Consider the following 18,268-nt stretch of genomic DNA (forward strand, 5'->3'; position numbering starts at 1 on the left):
AGAGAGTGAGCATAAGTGAGGAGCAGAGAGAGAGAGAGAGGGAGAATCCCAAGCAGGCTCCCCGCTGTCAATGCAGAGCCCGACGCAGGGCTCGATTCCATGACCTTGGGATCATGACCTGAGCCGAAATCAAGAGTCAGACACTTAACCAACTGGGTCACCAGACACCCCTTACCAGCTACTTTCTTAGCTACCAGGAGAGAAATTTGTGATGACCTATTAGCCAAAGATCTTTATTATCTCCACCAATCCTCTTGCCTTGGGGGACAAGAGAGGGAAAAGAGATTATTTGTTAATTTTTTATAAGATAATGTAGGGCCCTATTAGAGTGATTTTGAGGGGTGCTGCTGTTTTATGAACCTTAAATGAATCAATGAACTCCACTGTAAAAACTGATCATACACTCCTACACTCCCCCAGTGGTTTTCCTGTGCCTCCTGATACAAACTCTACTGTGGCCCTTATCTCAGTGACTTAGACTTACCTATTCACTGACTAGAGACCATAGCCGATTCATTTTAGCTCAAGAGCCCAGTATTGAGAAAGGCTCATAAACAGAAAATAAACAGACGCTTGTTGAATGATTTGAATTCAAAACGCCATCCCATCTTCTGAGAGAGTCCCATTCACCAAATTCTAAAATAATGAGATTTATATTTTGAGAAGTTTCCAAAAAAAACCCCATTCTAATGTTTGCTACTGGGAAGAAAGGGGATGGAAAGAAGAGAATCCACATTTGTGGAGTATCAACTCTACATCAAGGGCCAAGTGTAATACACCTTGCTTTGTTTATTCTCTAAAACAGTCTTATTAAGTAAGAACTGTTAAATCTCCATTTTACCAATGAGGAAACCGGGGCACCTCAGATTAAGAATTTTGCGGGTCACAGGTTATTATGGGATAGATCAGAGATTCAAGCCTGAGACTGTCTTCATGGTCCCAGGTTCTTTCCACCTTCCTTCCTTTATCATTCTCTATAAGACAGAAAAACCACTCTGTTCCACAGCACATTGCAGAGTGATTTTCTTAAACCTTTTTGCTCTGATCTCCTTAATCATTCCCCTTCATCTAACATTAGAATCCATACTACTCAGCCCAAATAGCAAGGCAGTATTGCCCAGTGGTAAACAACATCTGTGGGCTTCTGTGTATCAGCGCCATGGGGAATCTCTAATTTCTTACTTTATCATGAAACTATTCCCTAGAATGGGTATAGTAAGACTGTCTTAGTCAGTCTAGGCTGCTATGAGAAAATACCATATTAAGCGTCCAATGTCAGTTCAGGGCATGATCTCCCAGACCATGAGTTCAAGCCCTGCACCGGGCTCTGTGCTGACAGCTCAGAGCCTGGAGCCTGCTTCGGATTCTGTGTCTCCCTCTCTCTGCCCTTCCCCTGCTCTCACTCTGTCTCTCTCTATCTCTCAAAAATAAATAAACATTAAAAAAAGAAAATACCGTAAATTTGGTACCTGACCTACAGCAGAAATTCATTTCTCAATGGTTCTGGAGACTGGATGTATAAGATCAGGGTGCCAACATGGTTGGGTTCTGGTCAGTGCCCTTTTCCCTCTTGCATCTTCCCCTTAGATTGCTAAATATTTGTACTAACTAGCTTTCTGGACTCTTAGAAGGGTGGAAATTCCATTAATGAAGGCTTCACCCTCATGATCTAATTACCTCTCAAAGGATTAGGGTCTCGACATATGAATTTTGAGGGAGACAGAAACATTCAGTCCATCGAAAATAGAATCTCTGCCATAGGAGTTTTTTTTTTTTAAGATTAAGTAATAAAATACATAGAAAGCATTCAGCACAATATACAGTAAGGACTTGAACAATGTAAGCTAGTATGATGCATTGCTGTTATTTTTTATGATTTTTAAAAATTGAAGCATGATTGACATATAACATTATATTAGTTTTATATGTACAACATGCTGATTTGCTATTTGTATACACAGTGAAACCATCACCACAGTAAGTCTAGATAACATCCATCACCACACGTACTTACAAAACGGTGTTGTTGTTGTTGCTGTTGTTGGTAGAACTTTATAATGCCCTTCCTTTCTAACCTTTGTGTTTTTCTCAAAAAGTTCTCCATACTTGCCTCCAGCCAGGCTGGGCTCCCCATACTCTGCCAGACTCTATGATTATCCCTGCCTTTACTCTTTTGCTTAAACTAACATCTCTTCCTTTCCATCTGCTCATGCAAATCTGATCAATTTTCTCACTTTCTCAGGCAAAGCTGGTCACTCCAAATAGCTATCCTGTGGATGTCAATTGGCTTCTTTCCCAAGCTACATCGTGGCAGATTGCTCAGTGTGCAAGGGACCATGACAGCAGGAATGGGGGTTAGGCATGGGCTCAACAGCATCAACTTTGCCTTATCATCACTATCAGTTGGCCTGTCTGCCAACACCAGAAATAATCCTCAGCTCTGAGGTGTTGAGGGAGTTGAGGGAAGACCAGCTAGCCACTTCGTGGGAGATTGGTTGCATTCAACCGTGATGAAAGAGCAGCACTTAGTCCTTATAGGAATATATATATATATTCTAAATACAGACCGGTATCCCTGCCTGCGATATAATTAATTATTCTATTATTTCAAATAACTTTGCTTCTCATCAAATATCTAATTTTTTCGGGAAAACAAGTGTGGGTTGGCCTCATGGTCACAAAATTCACTGCTCTTACCATGTGCTCCACTACTCAAAAAGCAGCTGGCCTCACAGAATGCTGAAATAGCCTACTGACGCGGCAGTTCTGGTGCCTGTTACAGCGGGAGACTGTACCTACGAGGTTGGAAAACTGTCCTCAAGGATGTGACATACAATTTAAACGCATGACCAAAACTGGTACCATTTTGCCAAAATGGGCCTCAAAACCAAGGGGTGACATGGAGCGTGGCCTCTCTTGCTTTTCCACCTCATAATACATTCATGAGATTTTGCTAAAAATCCTTGAAAGTTTGGGCTGTGCTAGCTAAGAGGTATTTATTCCCAAGGGGGGAATGTGTGTCTGCCAGAGGATACAATGAAAGTTCTACTGAATGTGAAGCTGAGACCAGCTACTTGATCTTGTTCCTCAGGCTAAACTTACCACAGGCAAGGAAGGGGGTTACTATAGTAGACAGGGTGCTTAATCCTGATTATTAAGGGAAAATTGGGTTACTGTATATAATGGGGGCATAGAGGATGATGACTGGAACTCAGGGGATTCCATAGGTCTCCATTTTCAGTCATGAAAGTTAATCAAACACTACCCAATTAATGCAGGACCCCTTAGGATTCAGATTCCTTACATTGAAGGTTTTAATTATACACCCAGCTAAAAAAAAGAAAGTTGACCAGCTGAGGTGAAGGCTGAGGGTAAGAAAACAAAACAAAACACGGACTAACTAGTAGACAAAGGAACTTCAATTTCTGCTATAGCTTAGTGTTCAGTTACGGAGCCAAGAGCCATAACATATTTCATGCAGTGTACTTGGTTTCTTGCTTGACTTGTATACATTTGTGTTTTTTATTATTGTCTCCCCTTCCTCTGCTATTTTAGATAAGAAATGTTAGTAACAGTTAACAAAAATAGTTAACAATAGATAGGTAAACAAATAAGTAGCAGTTCATAAATACATGATAGTTTAAAAATAAATACTTTTGCAATTTAGTCTTAAGCTATCAAACACCCCCAGTGGGCTTTTTACTGATCAATGGGAGAAATTAACATCACCAGAAAGGGATGCAGTGACTAATGGGATCTTGTATTTCCCCCTTTGGGGGAGAGAATAATTTCTGGGAGAAAGAGTTGTAGAGATGATGTGACAGGAGCGGTGGATTAGAAAGCTGAAAGAATTGGTCCTTCCACAGAAACAACCATGAAGTTGGAGAAAACTGACAGAATCAATTTTGATGGAACTCTGGGATCTAATCAAAATCTTGCAGCAACCAAGGAAGTGCTTAACGAAGATGGATGCTGGTAAATTTCGGTAAGCATATATTATGGCATTTTTTTTCTTACCTGTCTACCATACCCCATTCCCCAGCTCAGTGGTGGTTATAGGGACAGTGGCCCGTGTTCTTGTTATGATTTGCTGGTGCTGGGAGTGGGGGCGAGCAATAGAGTTCTTGTTCTGATAATATTTTGGTTGTGTTTTCACCAGTTCAGTGTTTCCCTGAGGGACTGATGCAGAGACAGACTTTTGTTTGCCCCCATCCTCTGGGTGTACAGCAGTTTTCCAAGTGACATCTCTTGAAAAACACTTGAAGATATACTGCACATAACTGCCTGGGGTAAGGGGAAGAAGGTGGGGCAAGGGGAAGCAGACCCAAAAGTGTGGGAAGGAAAAAAAAACTGAGGAGGAAGATTCTTGAGGGGAATAAAGGCTTTTTGAATGGCTACCACATTTACCAGGGAATGCAGAGCACAAAATGCATGCCCAGGGGCAGACAGATGCTGACAAAAGACCCTAAGTGATCTTAGCCTTGCATCTCTGGATGATCTTTGGATTCTGAACAAGTAGGATGTGAAGGCTAACACAGAGCTGTAGGTGACCTGGCTTAGTGTTAAAGGAGTGCCCCAGCACAGAGCCAATCTACAAAGACTGGGAAGTAGTTTTCCCCCCACCTTTTTGGCCCCAAGTATTTAAAGAAATCTCTGGCATCACCCTTTTTCCTCCTCTGCATATTTAAAGCATGTGTCACACTGTGTGTAAACATTCCCTGAAGATTTTTTCTTTGTGCATTGCTATTTAAACATAACACATATTATTAAAATTAAATATTAAAACAAGAGAAACCTCTGCAAATCATTGGATGACCTAGGAAATAACAGCACAGAGACTTCCATGACCACACACAACAGGGAACATGGTCTTTGCAAAAAGAGTTTGGAAAAGTCAGTAAGCAAACATGACCGAGGCCCTCAATGATCAAGAATTAGATTTCCGGAGTTACTACTTTATAACATTCAAAATTTCTAGTTTGGAACAGAAGATTATAAGATATACAAAGAAACAAGAAAGCATGGCCCACTCACAGGAATAAATAAAATTGACAGAAACCATCTCTGAGAAAGCCTATACTTTGGACTTAATAGACAAAGAATTTACATCAACTGTCTTAAATATGCTAAAAGAACTAAAGGAAAATATGGACAAAGAACTGAAAGAAATGAGAATAATGTCTGAGCAAATAAAGAATATCAATAAAGAGATAAATTAGTCAAGTGAACCAAAGGAGGTCAAAAGTACAATAGCTGAAATGAAAAATTGAGTAAGTAAATTTACTAAACGAAATAAAAAATTCAACCTCAGAGCCTCCAGAAGGAGCAAGTGTAACTGACACCTTGACCTTAACCCAATGAAACTGACGGTAAACTCCTGAGCTTCAGAACTGTAAGAGAATAAATTTGTGTTATTGTAAGCCACTAAATTTGTGGTAACTTGTTACAGCAGCAATAGGAAACTAATACAATACCCTTAAACCAACTCCAAGCATTGAATTTCTCTCTGCTTGAAACCTCTAGAGAGGTATCTGTTTTCCTGACTGGGAAAAGTAGGTATTCTATCCATATTTGTGAAATAAATGAAAATATAAAAACCATAAGGTCTAAAGCAAGTCTGTTGACCTCCACTGTCTTAGTTTGGGTTCTTCCGGAAACTGACCCTGAGAAAAGGATTTGGTTGCAGTGTTTCCTGGAAAACATCGGTGAGGGAGTGGGGAAGTGAAACAGGGAAGGAGAGATGGTCAAGGCCAATGTATGCTATCAAGTGAGTTTTCACTGTGTTAAATCAAAACCTAATCTTAGTGGGGAATTATGTGAGCCCGTGTAGAACATGGAGCTCAGTTATTCTACTTGAGGGGCAAAGGAGCTGGAGAATTTATACACCAACTGCCATCATCCTTGGTTGAGAGCTGTATTAACTTGTTGGCACTTCTGGGTAGAGCAGGCTCTGGTGGTCGGAGAAAGCTCTCGGACCAAGGGATACAGATCCTGGCAGCTGGAAGTTGGATGGGAATGCACTGAAGTGGTAAGGGCTAGGGGAAGGGGGGTTATTAATAGTCTTGGCTACACCCACAAGGTCTTTTCTAGCTCATCCAGCTCCAGTCACCTCCATTCTATTAGTCAATAGACACATATTACATGCGTCACTCCTGAGCAAAGCAGTGCCTTTGAGATAATAATAAGGCATGCATTTTGTCCTTTAGCAGATCTACAGGGTTTTTGAGAACGAAGATCATGACCTACTCGTCTTTCTTATTTCTCACAGTACTGAGAAACACGTTAAGCATATTGTAAGCGCTCAGTATATATTTTTGGAAATGAATTGATTGCCATAATTGTGTCCTATCTATTTCTTACCCTTGAAGGTATCACTCTAGTGAGTTTTCTGTTTCTTCTATTCCATAAAGTGTTTCCCCATTGGCCTTAATTGAAATATTTTAATGACACATGACTAAGTGATCATAATGACCAGGGAAATGATCCACAGATTTTATTTTTAGTGTATCTCCCTACTACTTCTGTGTTTACCTTTTGAGGTAACCTGTGTTCATACCATACCATGCCATTAGCTTTCCACAGTTTCTTCCATTTCTTTCCATTTCTTTCCCTCCATTCCCATGTACACACACACATACACACACACACTATGTTTCTGTCTTATAAAACATATGATTATACTACGTGCCTTCCTTTACCACTTGGCAATTTACTTCACAGTATGTCATTGAAACCTGTAGTTCAAAATAGATCTAGTTTGTTTATTTTAGTAGTTGCAGAATATTGTCCATTGGACACACTATAATTTATTCAACCATTATTTTATCACTTTATTGATGGATATTCAATTTGCTTGCAGCTTTTTTGCCTCCACCAACAATACTGCAGTAAACACTCTAATACAAACACTTCTATAGATTTCTCAAAGTGGTGTTGCTACATCACATGGGATGTGCATTTGAAATTTTTGTAAATATTGCCAGATTATCTGCCGCTTTGTACCCATATTGAACCTTCTCATTTCCCTTAAAAACTCTTTATTTTATTTCTACGTAGTGAGATTTACCTAGCCACTACTGATATAAACTCGATTTTAACAAATAAACTAACGTGGTGCTCCTAAAAGTCATTTGCATTTATCAATTGTCGTTAGGATTTTCTTTTGGAGGAGAAGGGGATTTCTGCCTGCCCCAGGGGAGAGGAATGTAGCAGGAATTGAAACAGGAGGGGATCTTGCTTTTGCCCAAGTGAAGAAACATGGTGCGGTTCGGGAGAAGCAAGACATTTCCCCACTTCTAAGTGGTTTTGTTGAGGGCAGTGGACTTAACCAGAAGACTCAGAAAACAACAGCAGCAGCAACAACAACAACAACAAAAACGTAGTTGAAATGAAACATCTTAGGGGATTAGCAGGAATAACTGAGTTGTACTTTGAGGGGTCATTCATGGATAGCAAGGATCAGAGAAACAAGTGTTGCAATGTAAGTAACATCTCTCCTCCCTCTACATGTGTACCCATTGGCTGGCAAGTTATGGGAATACTTATATTACGTATCATCGGACTTGAATTCTCAAGTTGGCCCCAAAATTCAGATCACTTTTAATAGACCCGCTTCCTGAAATAGCAAATTATTTTTCTCTGTTGATCTTATTTTACTGTGAAAATATTTTGGAGTTGAGAAATATAGTGACAAGATGATTAAACATCTTATAAATATAGTTGTGAACTTCTTAATTGAAGATTATGCTTAATATTATTTGCAAAGGAGCTTCCAAAATCATGAGCAAAACTTTCCTCCTTTCTGGGAAATTCCCACTTCAAAGGTAAAATGAAAGCCTTTCTTAAACAGAAATATTCAACGAAGAAACAGTGTTAATGGATACACCTAAGGACAATTTAGTGGAGTAAAGAGGCATATGCACTTCATGTACTAACCCAGCTTTGCCAATTTTCCTGCTTTGCTGAAAAGTTCATTTTCAAAACATCAGTGCTCTATTATTTGACAGCTTGCTGCTTCTGAAACTCCAAATTTCTAGTGTGCAGCTAATGTATATACATTTAGCAGACACAAGATCTGAATTCATATGTATACAACTCTTAAATTACATGTATTGACTTTTATGGTTGATAGCTTTAATATTACTATTTGTGTCTCTATAAATTATTTTTGCAGAAGCCAAAAAAAGAGGAAAATCCGAATTTTATTAATAGACATACTAAGCATAACACTCGAGACATAATTGATATGAATACCAATAGCATGATTTTAATAACATCAAACATCTTAGTGTCATAGGGAAACGTCTTCTAAATGCAAAATGTGAGTGGTGCAGTGAATCAGGGGCAGGATCTTAGAAGAAAATACCTGACTTGAATTTATGAACAGAAGAATCTGAAAACCATTAGAGACAGCAACAGAAATAGCACCAAAGGTTCACATTTAACATAACCTTGAATTTCACAACCCCAAACAGTAAATTGGCCACATTGTGGTCACCAAGATTCCTAGAAGTAAGCAAACAACATAACATCATTATCCTTCTTAAATGTTGCACGGAAAGAAGGGTGTGTGTGTGTGTGTGTGTGTGTGTGTGTGTGTTGGGAGGCAGGAAAGGGAGTGCTTGATTGACGAGACAGAGTCCTTCAGAGAATTTCCTGCTGACAGGAATTTCATGTTTGAGGGATGTTTAGCTTCTTTGCAGGACTAATGTCCAGAGTGGTGGGTGTGGGGGACATGGAGCCTTTGACAGAGTTTGTAGGAGAGGCCAGTGTAACGCAGATATGACGAGGCACAGAAGATCCCATAATGGAATCCGTAGCTAATCAAGTTTAAAAGGAGCACATGCAGAGTAAGGCCTTGAAGCCAGAGCCCCACCAGTGTTCAACCTCTCTGTCATTCGACTCGTGGGAGAAGGACCATTGAACAAACCAAGACCAAAAGTGAGGTAGGGAAAGTTGATCCTTAATGTCTCCCATTCAATCCTTTCTTTCCATCTAACTTCTAAGCTCTCTGGCCTCAGCCTACCCTCCAATTGCTCTGGACTTCTCAGTTAGTTGTTTCTTACCTAGATACATCCTTCTTGGGCAGTACTGAATTGGATTGGATGATTTCTTCCCCAGCTTTCATTTCCTTTTATCCTAATAAAACCTAACTCTTCCTGAAGTTCATTCCCCCAGAGCTCTACTCTACAAATAAAGCGGTCTGGGTTATTGGCTCAATATGATGTCTCTTATCTAATATAACTTGCATCCTAACAGAATCTCTCAGGGCCTGAAGCAAAAGACAGGTTCAAATTGTGGTCTTTTTAGTTGAACAATATGATCGGGGAGCTATTGTAGAGGTCGAAGATTCTTTGGTTTTCCTCAAACCACGCCGTGTAGATAGCTGCCTTTGCTTGACTTTAGGAGTAGTTCTAAGGAAGTTCCATGCTTTTCTTGTGCTCTTTAACACCCTGGCTGCCCTTCCTGCCATAATCAGAGGAGCCTCCATATGCAGTGTTGTCTGACAAGGAGAGACAACTATGCCTGCAACATAGGCAGGGCCTATGGACTGGGCCCACAGAGAACCTGTTATCCCAGGGGCTTTCCAAGAAGACTCAGGTAACTCAGCCCAGCAGTACAGGTAAGCTAATATTCTATAGACCAATAAGGGACTGGAGATAAGAAGAAGCCATTGCTTTCCCTTTCACTCCCAACAGACTGTTCTGAGACACAGTGGTTCCATACAGCCTCTCTGGACACTTTCTATATGAGCAAGCTGTGTTTTTCTGTAAGGCTGTGGCCAGCCCCATAATGCACCACTCTGTATTTGCTTTCCTTCCTTCTCTGCCTCACTTTTTTGTTGTTGTTCTTGCTTCCCTGGGATTATACTCCCCAATAAAGGGTTAAAGTGTAAGCTTCTACCATTGGTAGAATTGGTTCCGATTTCTAGGGAATCGGGGCTAAAACACACAGTAAAAATTGATTATTAACAAAGATCAAAGAAACACTCAAGTGTGTGTGTGTGTGTGTGTGTGTGTATACATGTTGAGTGCAACATAAAGTGGCAGGGAGTGAAGGACATGAATGTGGCAGGAATGTCTGAAACATGGGTTCCAAAAGGCAATGGACCAAAAGCATAAGAAAGTTTAGATAAATTGAGGTGCCTTGGTGGCTCAGTTGGTTAAGGGTCTGACTCTGGCTCAGGTCCTGATCTCACGGTCCAAGAGTTCAAGCCCCGCGTCAGGCTCTGTGCTGACAGCTCAGAGCCTGGAACCTGCTTCAGATTCTGTGTCTCCCTCTCTCTCTGCCCCTCCCCCCCCTTTCTCTCTCTCTCTCTCTCTCTCTCGAAATATAAATAAATATTTTTTAAAAATTTTAAAAAAAGAAAGTTCATGTAAATGGAATGTGTTCAAAGTGCCTTGCTACAGTGATATGTCATTTGTGCCTCACCCATGGTGTGGAAAAAGAAAAAGGCTAGACAAGATAGTGAGCAAATCCTGAGGGTAGTTTTTCATTCTGGTATCTGTGGACGTCTTGACTTGTTGGTTTGGCCAAGGCTCTCAGAGCTGGATCTAGCTGGGGATGTCTAGGGAGTCCTGGGGAGCAGCGCATTGCCAAAGTTCTCCTCTGGGTCTGTGTGTTCTCAAGGTCAAGTAAAGCTTATATGTGTACATGCTTGACCATTGCTCTGCAAAACTAAGAATCCACCTTAACATGGGGTTCTTAAAACGCTTTCCACTTTACAACCGATTTCTACTTATATTTCTTAGCTAGCCAAAGATTTGGAATTACCATATATGTAACAAGATAAGTGTCTCCACAGGTCCATGTGTGAAACCAGAGGCTGAGAGTGGACAAATGTCCTCTAAATGAAATTAAGGGGAAATGTAATAATGGCTTTAATAAGGTCACATTGAAAGGGAATGACAGGATAAATTGGACCATTTGAGAACTTTGCCAAGTGTAAGAATTAAGGTTACATTACTAAAAACTCCATCTAGATAATCTTGGACTCTGAAAAAATTAATGGGAAATGGATCTAATTATTTGAGCTGAGATGCACAAAATGTAGCTGATATACATATTTAAGGACACATCATTTTTGCCCAAGATATCAGGACTAAAGTGCTGACAAAGATCAATTTAATATTGAATGACATTACTTCAGGAGACCTAGAATCTTTTTTTTAAAGAGATTTAGGGGGAAAAATCTGCTTAAACAAACAAATTGCAATATAATATTTAATTTGGATTTGGGTCAGTGGATGGGATAAATTTGATTCTCAAATATAAATAAAATTGAGAGACCAAAAAAGACGGGATAAAAATAGACCAAGTGCTCTTTAACCTAAAATCAAGGAAGGATAATGAAAACCAATATGGAAACAGTTGGGAATAACAACATATTTGATTTACTGTCTTTAAAAACATGCAGCGCATCTTAGGAATTTAAAGCTTTCAGATGCTTGTAGATGGATTTGATTGATATTATCTAGCCAATATTAAAGGTGGTGAAGGTGGTTAAACTAGAAAAAATAATTATATAAACATTCAGTCATTAAAGTTTCAGGGATTGAAAATCATGCCAAGCCCTCAGTGTAAGGTTTTTCTATATATGATCTTGTCGACTGCTCAGAAGAACTAAGAGAGGCAGTTCAAGATGGTGGCGTAGGAAGATCCTGAACTCACCTCCTCCCACAGACACACCAAGTCTACAGCTACATATGGAACAATTCCCTCTGAAAAGTAGCTGAACAGCTCCACCAGAACAAAGGATAAAAGGGCCACCACATCAAGACAGAAGAAGAGGCAGAGATGCAGTCTCATTAAAAACAAACAAACAAAAAACTCTCTGCTTGTGTGGTGACTCACAGTCGGAAAGGATCTAACAAATATGGAGCTTCTCCCTGAAGAGCAAGGGTTCGTGCCCCACATCAGGCACCCAGACCCTTGGGACATATACCAGGGAGATGAGCCCCCCAAAATGTTTGGCTTTGAAAACTGACAGGGCTCACGTCCAGGAGACTCAGAAGACTATATAGGAAATGGGATTCCAATGTTGGATTCATGCACAGACTCACCCGCCCTGGAACCCAGAGCAAGAGCAGCAGTTTGAAGAACACCTAAATGATACGTGAAGAAGGTTCATTTGCTAATCTTCAAGTGTCTGCCGGAGAGGCAGAGACCCGTTGGGGCTCGCTCTGGGGGCAGGATGCACTGGCAGCTGCCATTCTTGTGTTCTCACTCTACCTTGCTGGCACTGGTGGGCCTGCCCTGTCCCGGGTCCTCCCACAACCCTGCTAAAGCTGGTGAGTATGCCCCACCCTTGTGCTCCCCTGCAGGCCAGCTAAAGCAGGTGGGTGTGTGCAGTGCACACAGGAGGCAAACCCTTGAGTACCTCTCTCTTCTTGAGTTTCTGGGCTCCATGGGACTGAAACAATAAGAGATGGTATGGGGCTGGGGACCACATGGGCTAAGGGACATCATCTCTGCACTTTCCGTTGGCCCCTCACCACGGCTCACCAGTATCTTCCAGGTAGGAGCTTATACACTCATCTAGAGCCTGGAGTTTTGCTACCGTTGCCCAGGAGACCCTTCCACATCACCTGGCCTGGGGGCCAGCAATGTTTATGATTGTGGTCTCACAACATTGTATATATTTGCATCCTTTAAAGAGATGCTGCCTGAGTGTCTGGCTTCCAATCAGCCTGAAACGAGGTGCTCACTGAGATCCTTCCCTTTGGAACACTGACAGGTCTTGGCATGTCATCAACAACTGGGACCTATTCAGAATAAATTAGTCTGCTTAGATCATCAGAAAGAGAAATTAGGAAAACAATCTCATTTACAATTGTGTCAATAAGGATAAAATACTGGGGCGCCTGGGTGGCTCAGTTGGTTATGAGTCCGACTTTAGCTCAGGTCGTGACCTCATGGTTCCCAAGTTCGAGCCCCAAGTTGGGCTCTGTGCTGACAGTGTAGAGTCTGTTTCAGATTTTTTGTCTCTGTATCTCTCTATGTCCCTCCCCCGGTCATTCTCTCTCTCTCTCTCTCTCTCTTCCTCAAAAATAAATATTTTTAGAAAAGGATTATATATGTAGGAATAAATTTAACCAAGGAGGTGAAAGACCTGCACTCTGCAAACTATATGACATTGACGAAAGAAACTGAAGAAGACACAAATAAATGGAAAACTATTCCATGCTCATGAATTGGAAAATGAATATTGTTAGAATGTCCATATTACCTAAAGCCATCTACAGATCCAGTGCAATCTCTATCAAAATTCCAGTTTTGATTTTTTCACAGAAATAGAACAAACAATCCTAAAATTTGCATGGGACCACAAAAGATCCTGAATAGCCAAAGCAATCTTGAGAAAGAACCAAACTGGAGGTATCACAATTCCAGACTTCAAGTAATATTATAAAGCAGTAGTCATCAAAACAGTATGGTACCAGGGTCCCTGGGTGGCTCAGTCGGTTGAGTGTCCGACTCTTGGTTTCATTTCAGGTCATGACCTCATGGTCTCGAGTTCCAGCTCCACATCGGGCTCTACACTGACAGTGCAGAGCTTGCTTGGGATTCTCTCTCTCTCTCCCTCTCTCTGCCCCTCCCCTGTGCTCTCTCTCTCTTTCTCTCTCCCTCCCTTTGTCTCAAAATAAATAAATAAGCTTTAAGAAGCTTAAGCTTAAGGAATCTCCATTCCTTACAGTGTTTTGGGTCTCCTGGGCATAAGCCAGGCTTATGGGGGGCTTGTCTCTCCCGTGAAAGTCCCAAGGGTTGAGGTGCTGAATGTGGGGCACGAAACATTTGCTCTTTAGGGAGAAGCTCCATATTTATGAGATCCCTCCCAATTGTGGGTTGTCACGCTGGGGTTTTTCGTGAGCGTGTGTCTGCCTCTCCTCCCTATCTCGATGTGGTCGTTTTATCTTTTCTTGTGGAAGAGCTGTTCAGCTTGTTTTCAGGTAGTTTTCAGAAGGAGTTGTTCCATGTGTAGCTGTCAGTATGATATGCCTGTGGGAGCAGGTAAGTTCAGGGAGCTTCCTACTCCACCTCTTGAACTGTGCTCCCTTGGTGCGAGTCTTTTTTGATACATCTTATTTGGTACTTTGTGGGCTTCCTGGATATGGATGTCTGTTTTGCCTGCTTCCTCTGTGCTGAGCCCCAAGGGGATAGCCACACTGAGTCCTCTAGAGTCCATTAAGAACTTTTTCATTGTTTTCTATAGTGCTATGAGTCTTGTGGACACAAGAGCCATTGGTTTTTGGAGATAGGTGTTTTGGGGACAAATCCCTTAGGTGATATTCCTAAAAGCTGGAGATCTAGATGTGGAGTTCACACCTTTTGCTTCTCAGGGAGACACTGTGAACCTTTTCTCATTTGCCGATGTGTAGGATTCAGTCAGCTGGTTTCCGGATTTCTTTCACAAGGAATTGTCCCATGTGCAGCTGTACATTTGGTGCGTCACTGGGAAGAAGGGAGCTCAGGAGATTCCTCTGTCACTAACTTGGACTGGAACCTCCAGCACTCATTTTTGATGTGATCGCCTCTTGCCGCACATGGAAGAAATTTGTCCATGCTTGGCCATGTTTTCCATTTAATCAAGATACAATTTAGCATGGCAAAGAGGTGAAAAGCTTGCCTCAGTTCAGGAAATCTGCAGATTTTGGACAAAGCAATGGAAGTCGGTGAGCCCTGAGAATGGCTGAATAAACTTAAGTTTCTAACGGCAACATCTAGGGAATTACGGCTGGTTTTCTTTCTCTCCTTTTCAGAAAGTGTGCAGTCTAGCCAAATTTAGGAGGCACCACAGAACCCCAGGAAACATGGCACAAAAATTTGCACATTAAAAAGCAGCCTCTCAAAAGCGTGAGATTTCTTAATGGTTAACAGTCTTAGATTCCGTGCTTGACAAAATTTAGAATATTTTAAATGCAGTGGATTATTGTCTGAATATAAAGTTTGCCCAATTTTTAAAAAGAAAATAATGAGATTGGATTCCTTGTGACCTGTGGGGTCACCTCAAAAATTCATTGTCATGGGCTTTGGAATTAATGGAGTTTGAATTCTGTCTCTACCACTCACAAGCTGAGACCTGGGGAAAGTTACTTAGCCTCTGTTTCTTACTTTCCTCATCTCATTATAAGGATTAAAAAGCCTGAAATGCATTCGTCATATAAGTTGTTATTATTATTATTAATAAACCATAGTTCATATTCAGTGTAGCAAACTTGATAATTTTATAAGCAAATAAAGTTTAATTTGTATATTTTATTTTATTTAAAAAAAATTTTTTTTAAGATTTATTTTTGAGACAGAGAGAGACAGAGCATGAACGGGGGAGGGGCAGAGAGAGAGGGAGACACAGAATCGGAAGCAGGCTCCAGGCTCTGGGCCATCAGCCCAGAGCCCGATGCGGGGCTCGAACTCACGGACCGCGAGATGGTGACCTGAGCTGAAGTTGGACGCTTAACCGACGGAGCCACCCAGGCGCCCCTAATTTATATATTTTAAATTCTCAAGTCAGTATATTGATTTTATGGAGTAAAGGACTTCTTTTTTTTTTTAAGTTTATTTTTTATTTTGAGAGAGAGTGTGAGCAAGGGCGGGGGATAGAGGGAGAGAGAGAGAATCCTAAGCAGGCTCCACACTGCCAGCGAAGAGCCAAACATGGGACTAGATCTCACAACCATGGATAACGACCTGAGCCGAAATCCGTCACTTAACCAACTGAGCCACCCAGGTGCCCCTGGAGTAAAGGACTTCTGAACAATAATATATAAATGTGTATTTTTTCATTTTCTTTTTTCCTCCACTCTCCTTATTACCCACCCTTCATCTGCCATGAGAAAGAGACAGGCAGAAAGGAAGGGAAGGAAGGATGGAAGGAAGGATGGAAAGAAAACAAAGAAGTATGTTTCCATGTCTTCATAATTTTTGGAAATTTGACTCCTTCAGCTGTTGCTGTTTAAAATACATGTATAATTCAATATGAATTCAAGAAGGACATTACATTGAAAAGTTTCCCCTCTGGTAAAACTGACACCAGCAACCCATACAGCTTGTCGGGATCTAAGGTTTCCCTGGGAGCCACTAGAGAAACCTACAGCAGAAGGAGGCATCAAATGGGGCAGCCTGCCTTTCTCAGCAGTGGATCTCAACGGGCCCACATTAGCATGTTTCCAGCAAGAACCACAGACCTCTGGTTGCCAGGAGAAACGCAGAGAGAGGCTGCCATCATTTCTGCTACTCCTGTTTGGTCTCCCAGGTACAGAGCTTTCTGATGGAGGTCAAATTTTTCATGCTGCCTACACTACAGAGGAGAAGGACCCAAATTCGCCTCTGCACTCCCTTTGTCTCCTGCTTTTAGTAGTCTGAGGGCTGAAATGTTGTCAGAGAAAGATCTGGTTAGATACTTTGGGTCCTACTAAAACTCTGTCATTTATACATTTCATGGCAATTGTTAAACAGGATAGGCTTGAATAGTGGCAAAATAATCATTTAGAATACTCTATAAATAACTCAAAAATTAATAAGCATGTCCCTAATACTTTCAGCAGGGAAATTATCTTAATCTTCCACTAATAGGGAGATGGCATGAAAAATTATTTAATCGCAAGATACACAACGTTTAGCACTAAAATCAATCCAGGGGTAATATAATAACCAAATATTCTATTGTGATTTTAAAGCTATCATCCAAATTGGTTGCTGAAGAAAGAAACTAAACATAATAACAGCTATGGAACAATTAATATTTTGGTCTCACTAGAAGTTAGCTGTAAGAATTCTCATCCAAAATTACAAGCATAATTCAAAAATCACAGAAGACTCAAAACAAGACACAAAATGACAGTCATGAAATCCTTTGACTGCTCTAATAGCAACTTACATTTATATGGTGGCTTACACTTTGAAATACGATTTCACAGATGTTTTCTTAATATAATAATCCTTTGAAGTAGGTGGATATGCACCATTATTCCTGTTTTTCATATGAATGTACTGAGACTCAGAGAGCTTATGTAACATGGCAATGTCAGACCCTTAATTCTCTCTGCAGGTCACAGATGGGAATATTCGTTAAACAGTGGCCATTGGAAACCATCTGAAGTAGTCTACAGACCAACTCAGCTTACACTTGGGGGCAATTTTTCTTTTTTTTAAAGTTTATTTATTTATTTTGAGAGAGGCAGAGACAACACCAGCAAGGAAGGGGCAGAGAGAGAGGGAGAGAATCCCAAGCAGGCTCCGCACTGCCAGCACAGAGCCTGATGCGGGGCTCAAACCCATGAAGCTGCAAGATCATGACCTGAGCCGAAACCGAGAGTTAGACGCTTAACCAACTGAGCCACCCAGGCGCCCCAGGGGGATTTTTCGAAACAGCTTTATTGAAATATAATTACCTACCACAAATTCACCCTTTTTAAAATTTTCCTTAAATTGAATTATAGATTGGGACACCTGGGTGGCTCAGTCGGTTAAACGTCTGACTTCAGCTTGGGTCATGATCTCACGGTGGGGTGAGTTCGAGCCCCGCATTGGGCTCTGTGCTGACAGCTCAGAGCCTGGAGCCTGCTTCAGATTCTGTGTCTCCCTCTCTGCCCCTCCCCCACTCACGCTGTATCTCTCTCTCCTTCAAAAAATAAACATTAAAACAATTTTTTAAATAAATAAATTGAATTATAGTTTACACACGATGTTACATTAGTTTCAGGTGTACAATATGGTAATTCAACAAGTCTATATGTTATGCTGTGCTCATCCCAAGTGTAGCTACCCTCTGTCACCATGCAACGCTATTACAATACTATTGACTACATTTCCTATACTGTACCTTTTATCTTTGTGACTTCTTTATCCCTGTGACTTATTCACCTATACATTGTGCGTGTGTGTGCATGTGTGTGCATGCACGTGTGTGATCCTGGTGCTTCTGTTGTGTTATTCTGTGTCATCGGTAGCCCCAAATGAACCACACCTTTTGGTATTCATATCTCATGTCTTCTCCCACATTGTATCTGGGCTGGACCTGTGTCTGCTTTCGTCAAAAGAATACAGTGGATTTCTGCTATGCCAGTTCTGGGCTTAAGCCTTAAGAGGGCTCAGCATCTTCTGTTTTGTGCTGCCAGGCGCCTGGGCTATCATGAGAGAAGTCTGACTATCCTGCTGGAGAGATCATGTAGAGAGACCACATGGAAAGAGAAAGAAGCCCAGTGATCTCAGAATTCCGGCCGAGCCTGGCCCCAAGCCAATCTGCCTGCTGTATTCAGCCACCCTAGTG

The sequence above is a fragment of the Prionailurus viverrinus genome, chromosome X (assembly GCF_022837055.1).
Source record: "Prionailurus viverrinus isolate Anna chromosome X, UM_Priviv_1.0, whole genome shotgun sequence".
NCBI classification, from domain to species: Eukaryota; Metazoa; Chordata; class Mammalia; order Carnivora; family Felidae; genus Prionailurus; species Prionailurus viverrinus.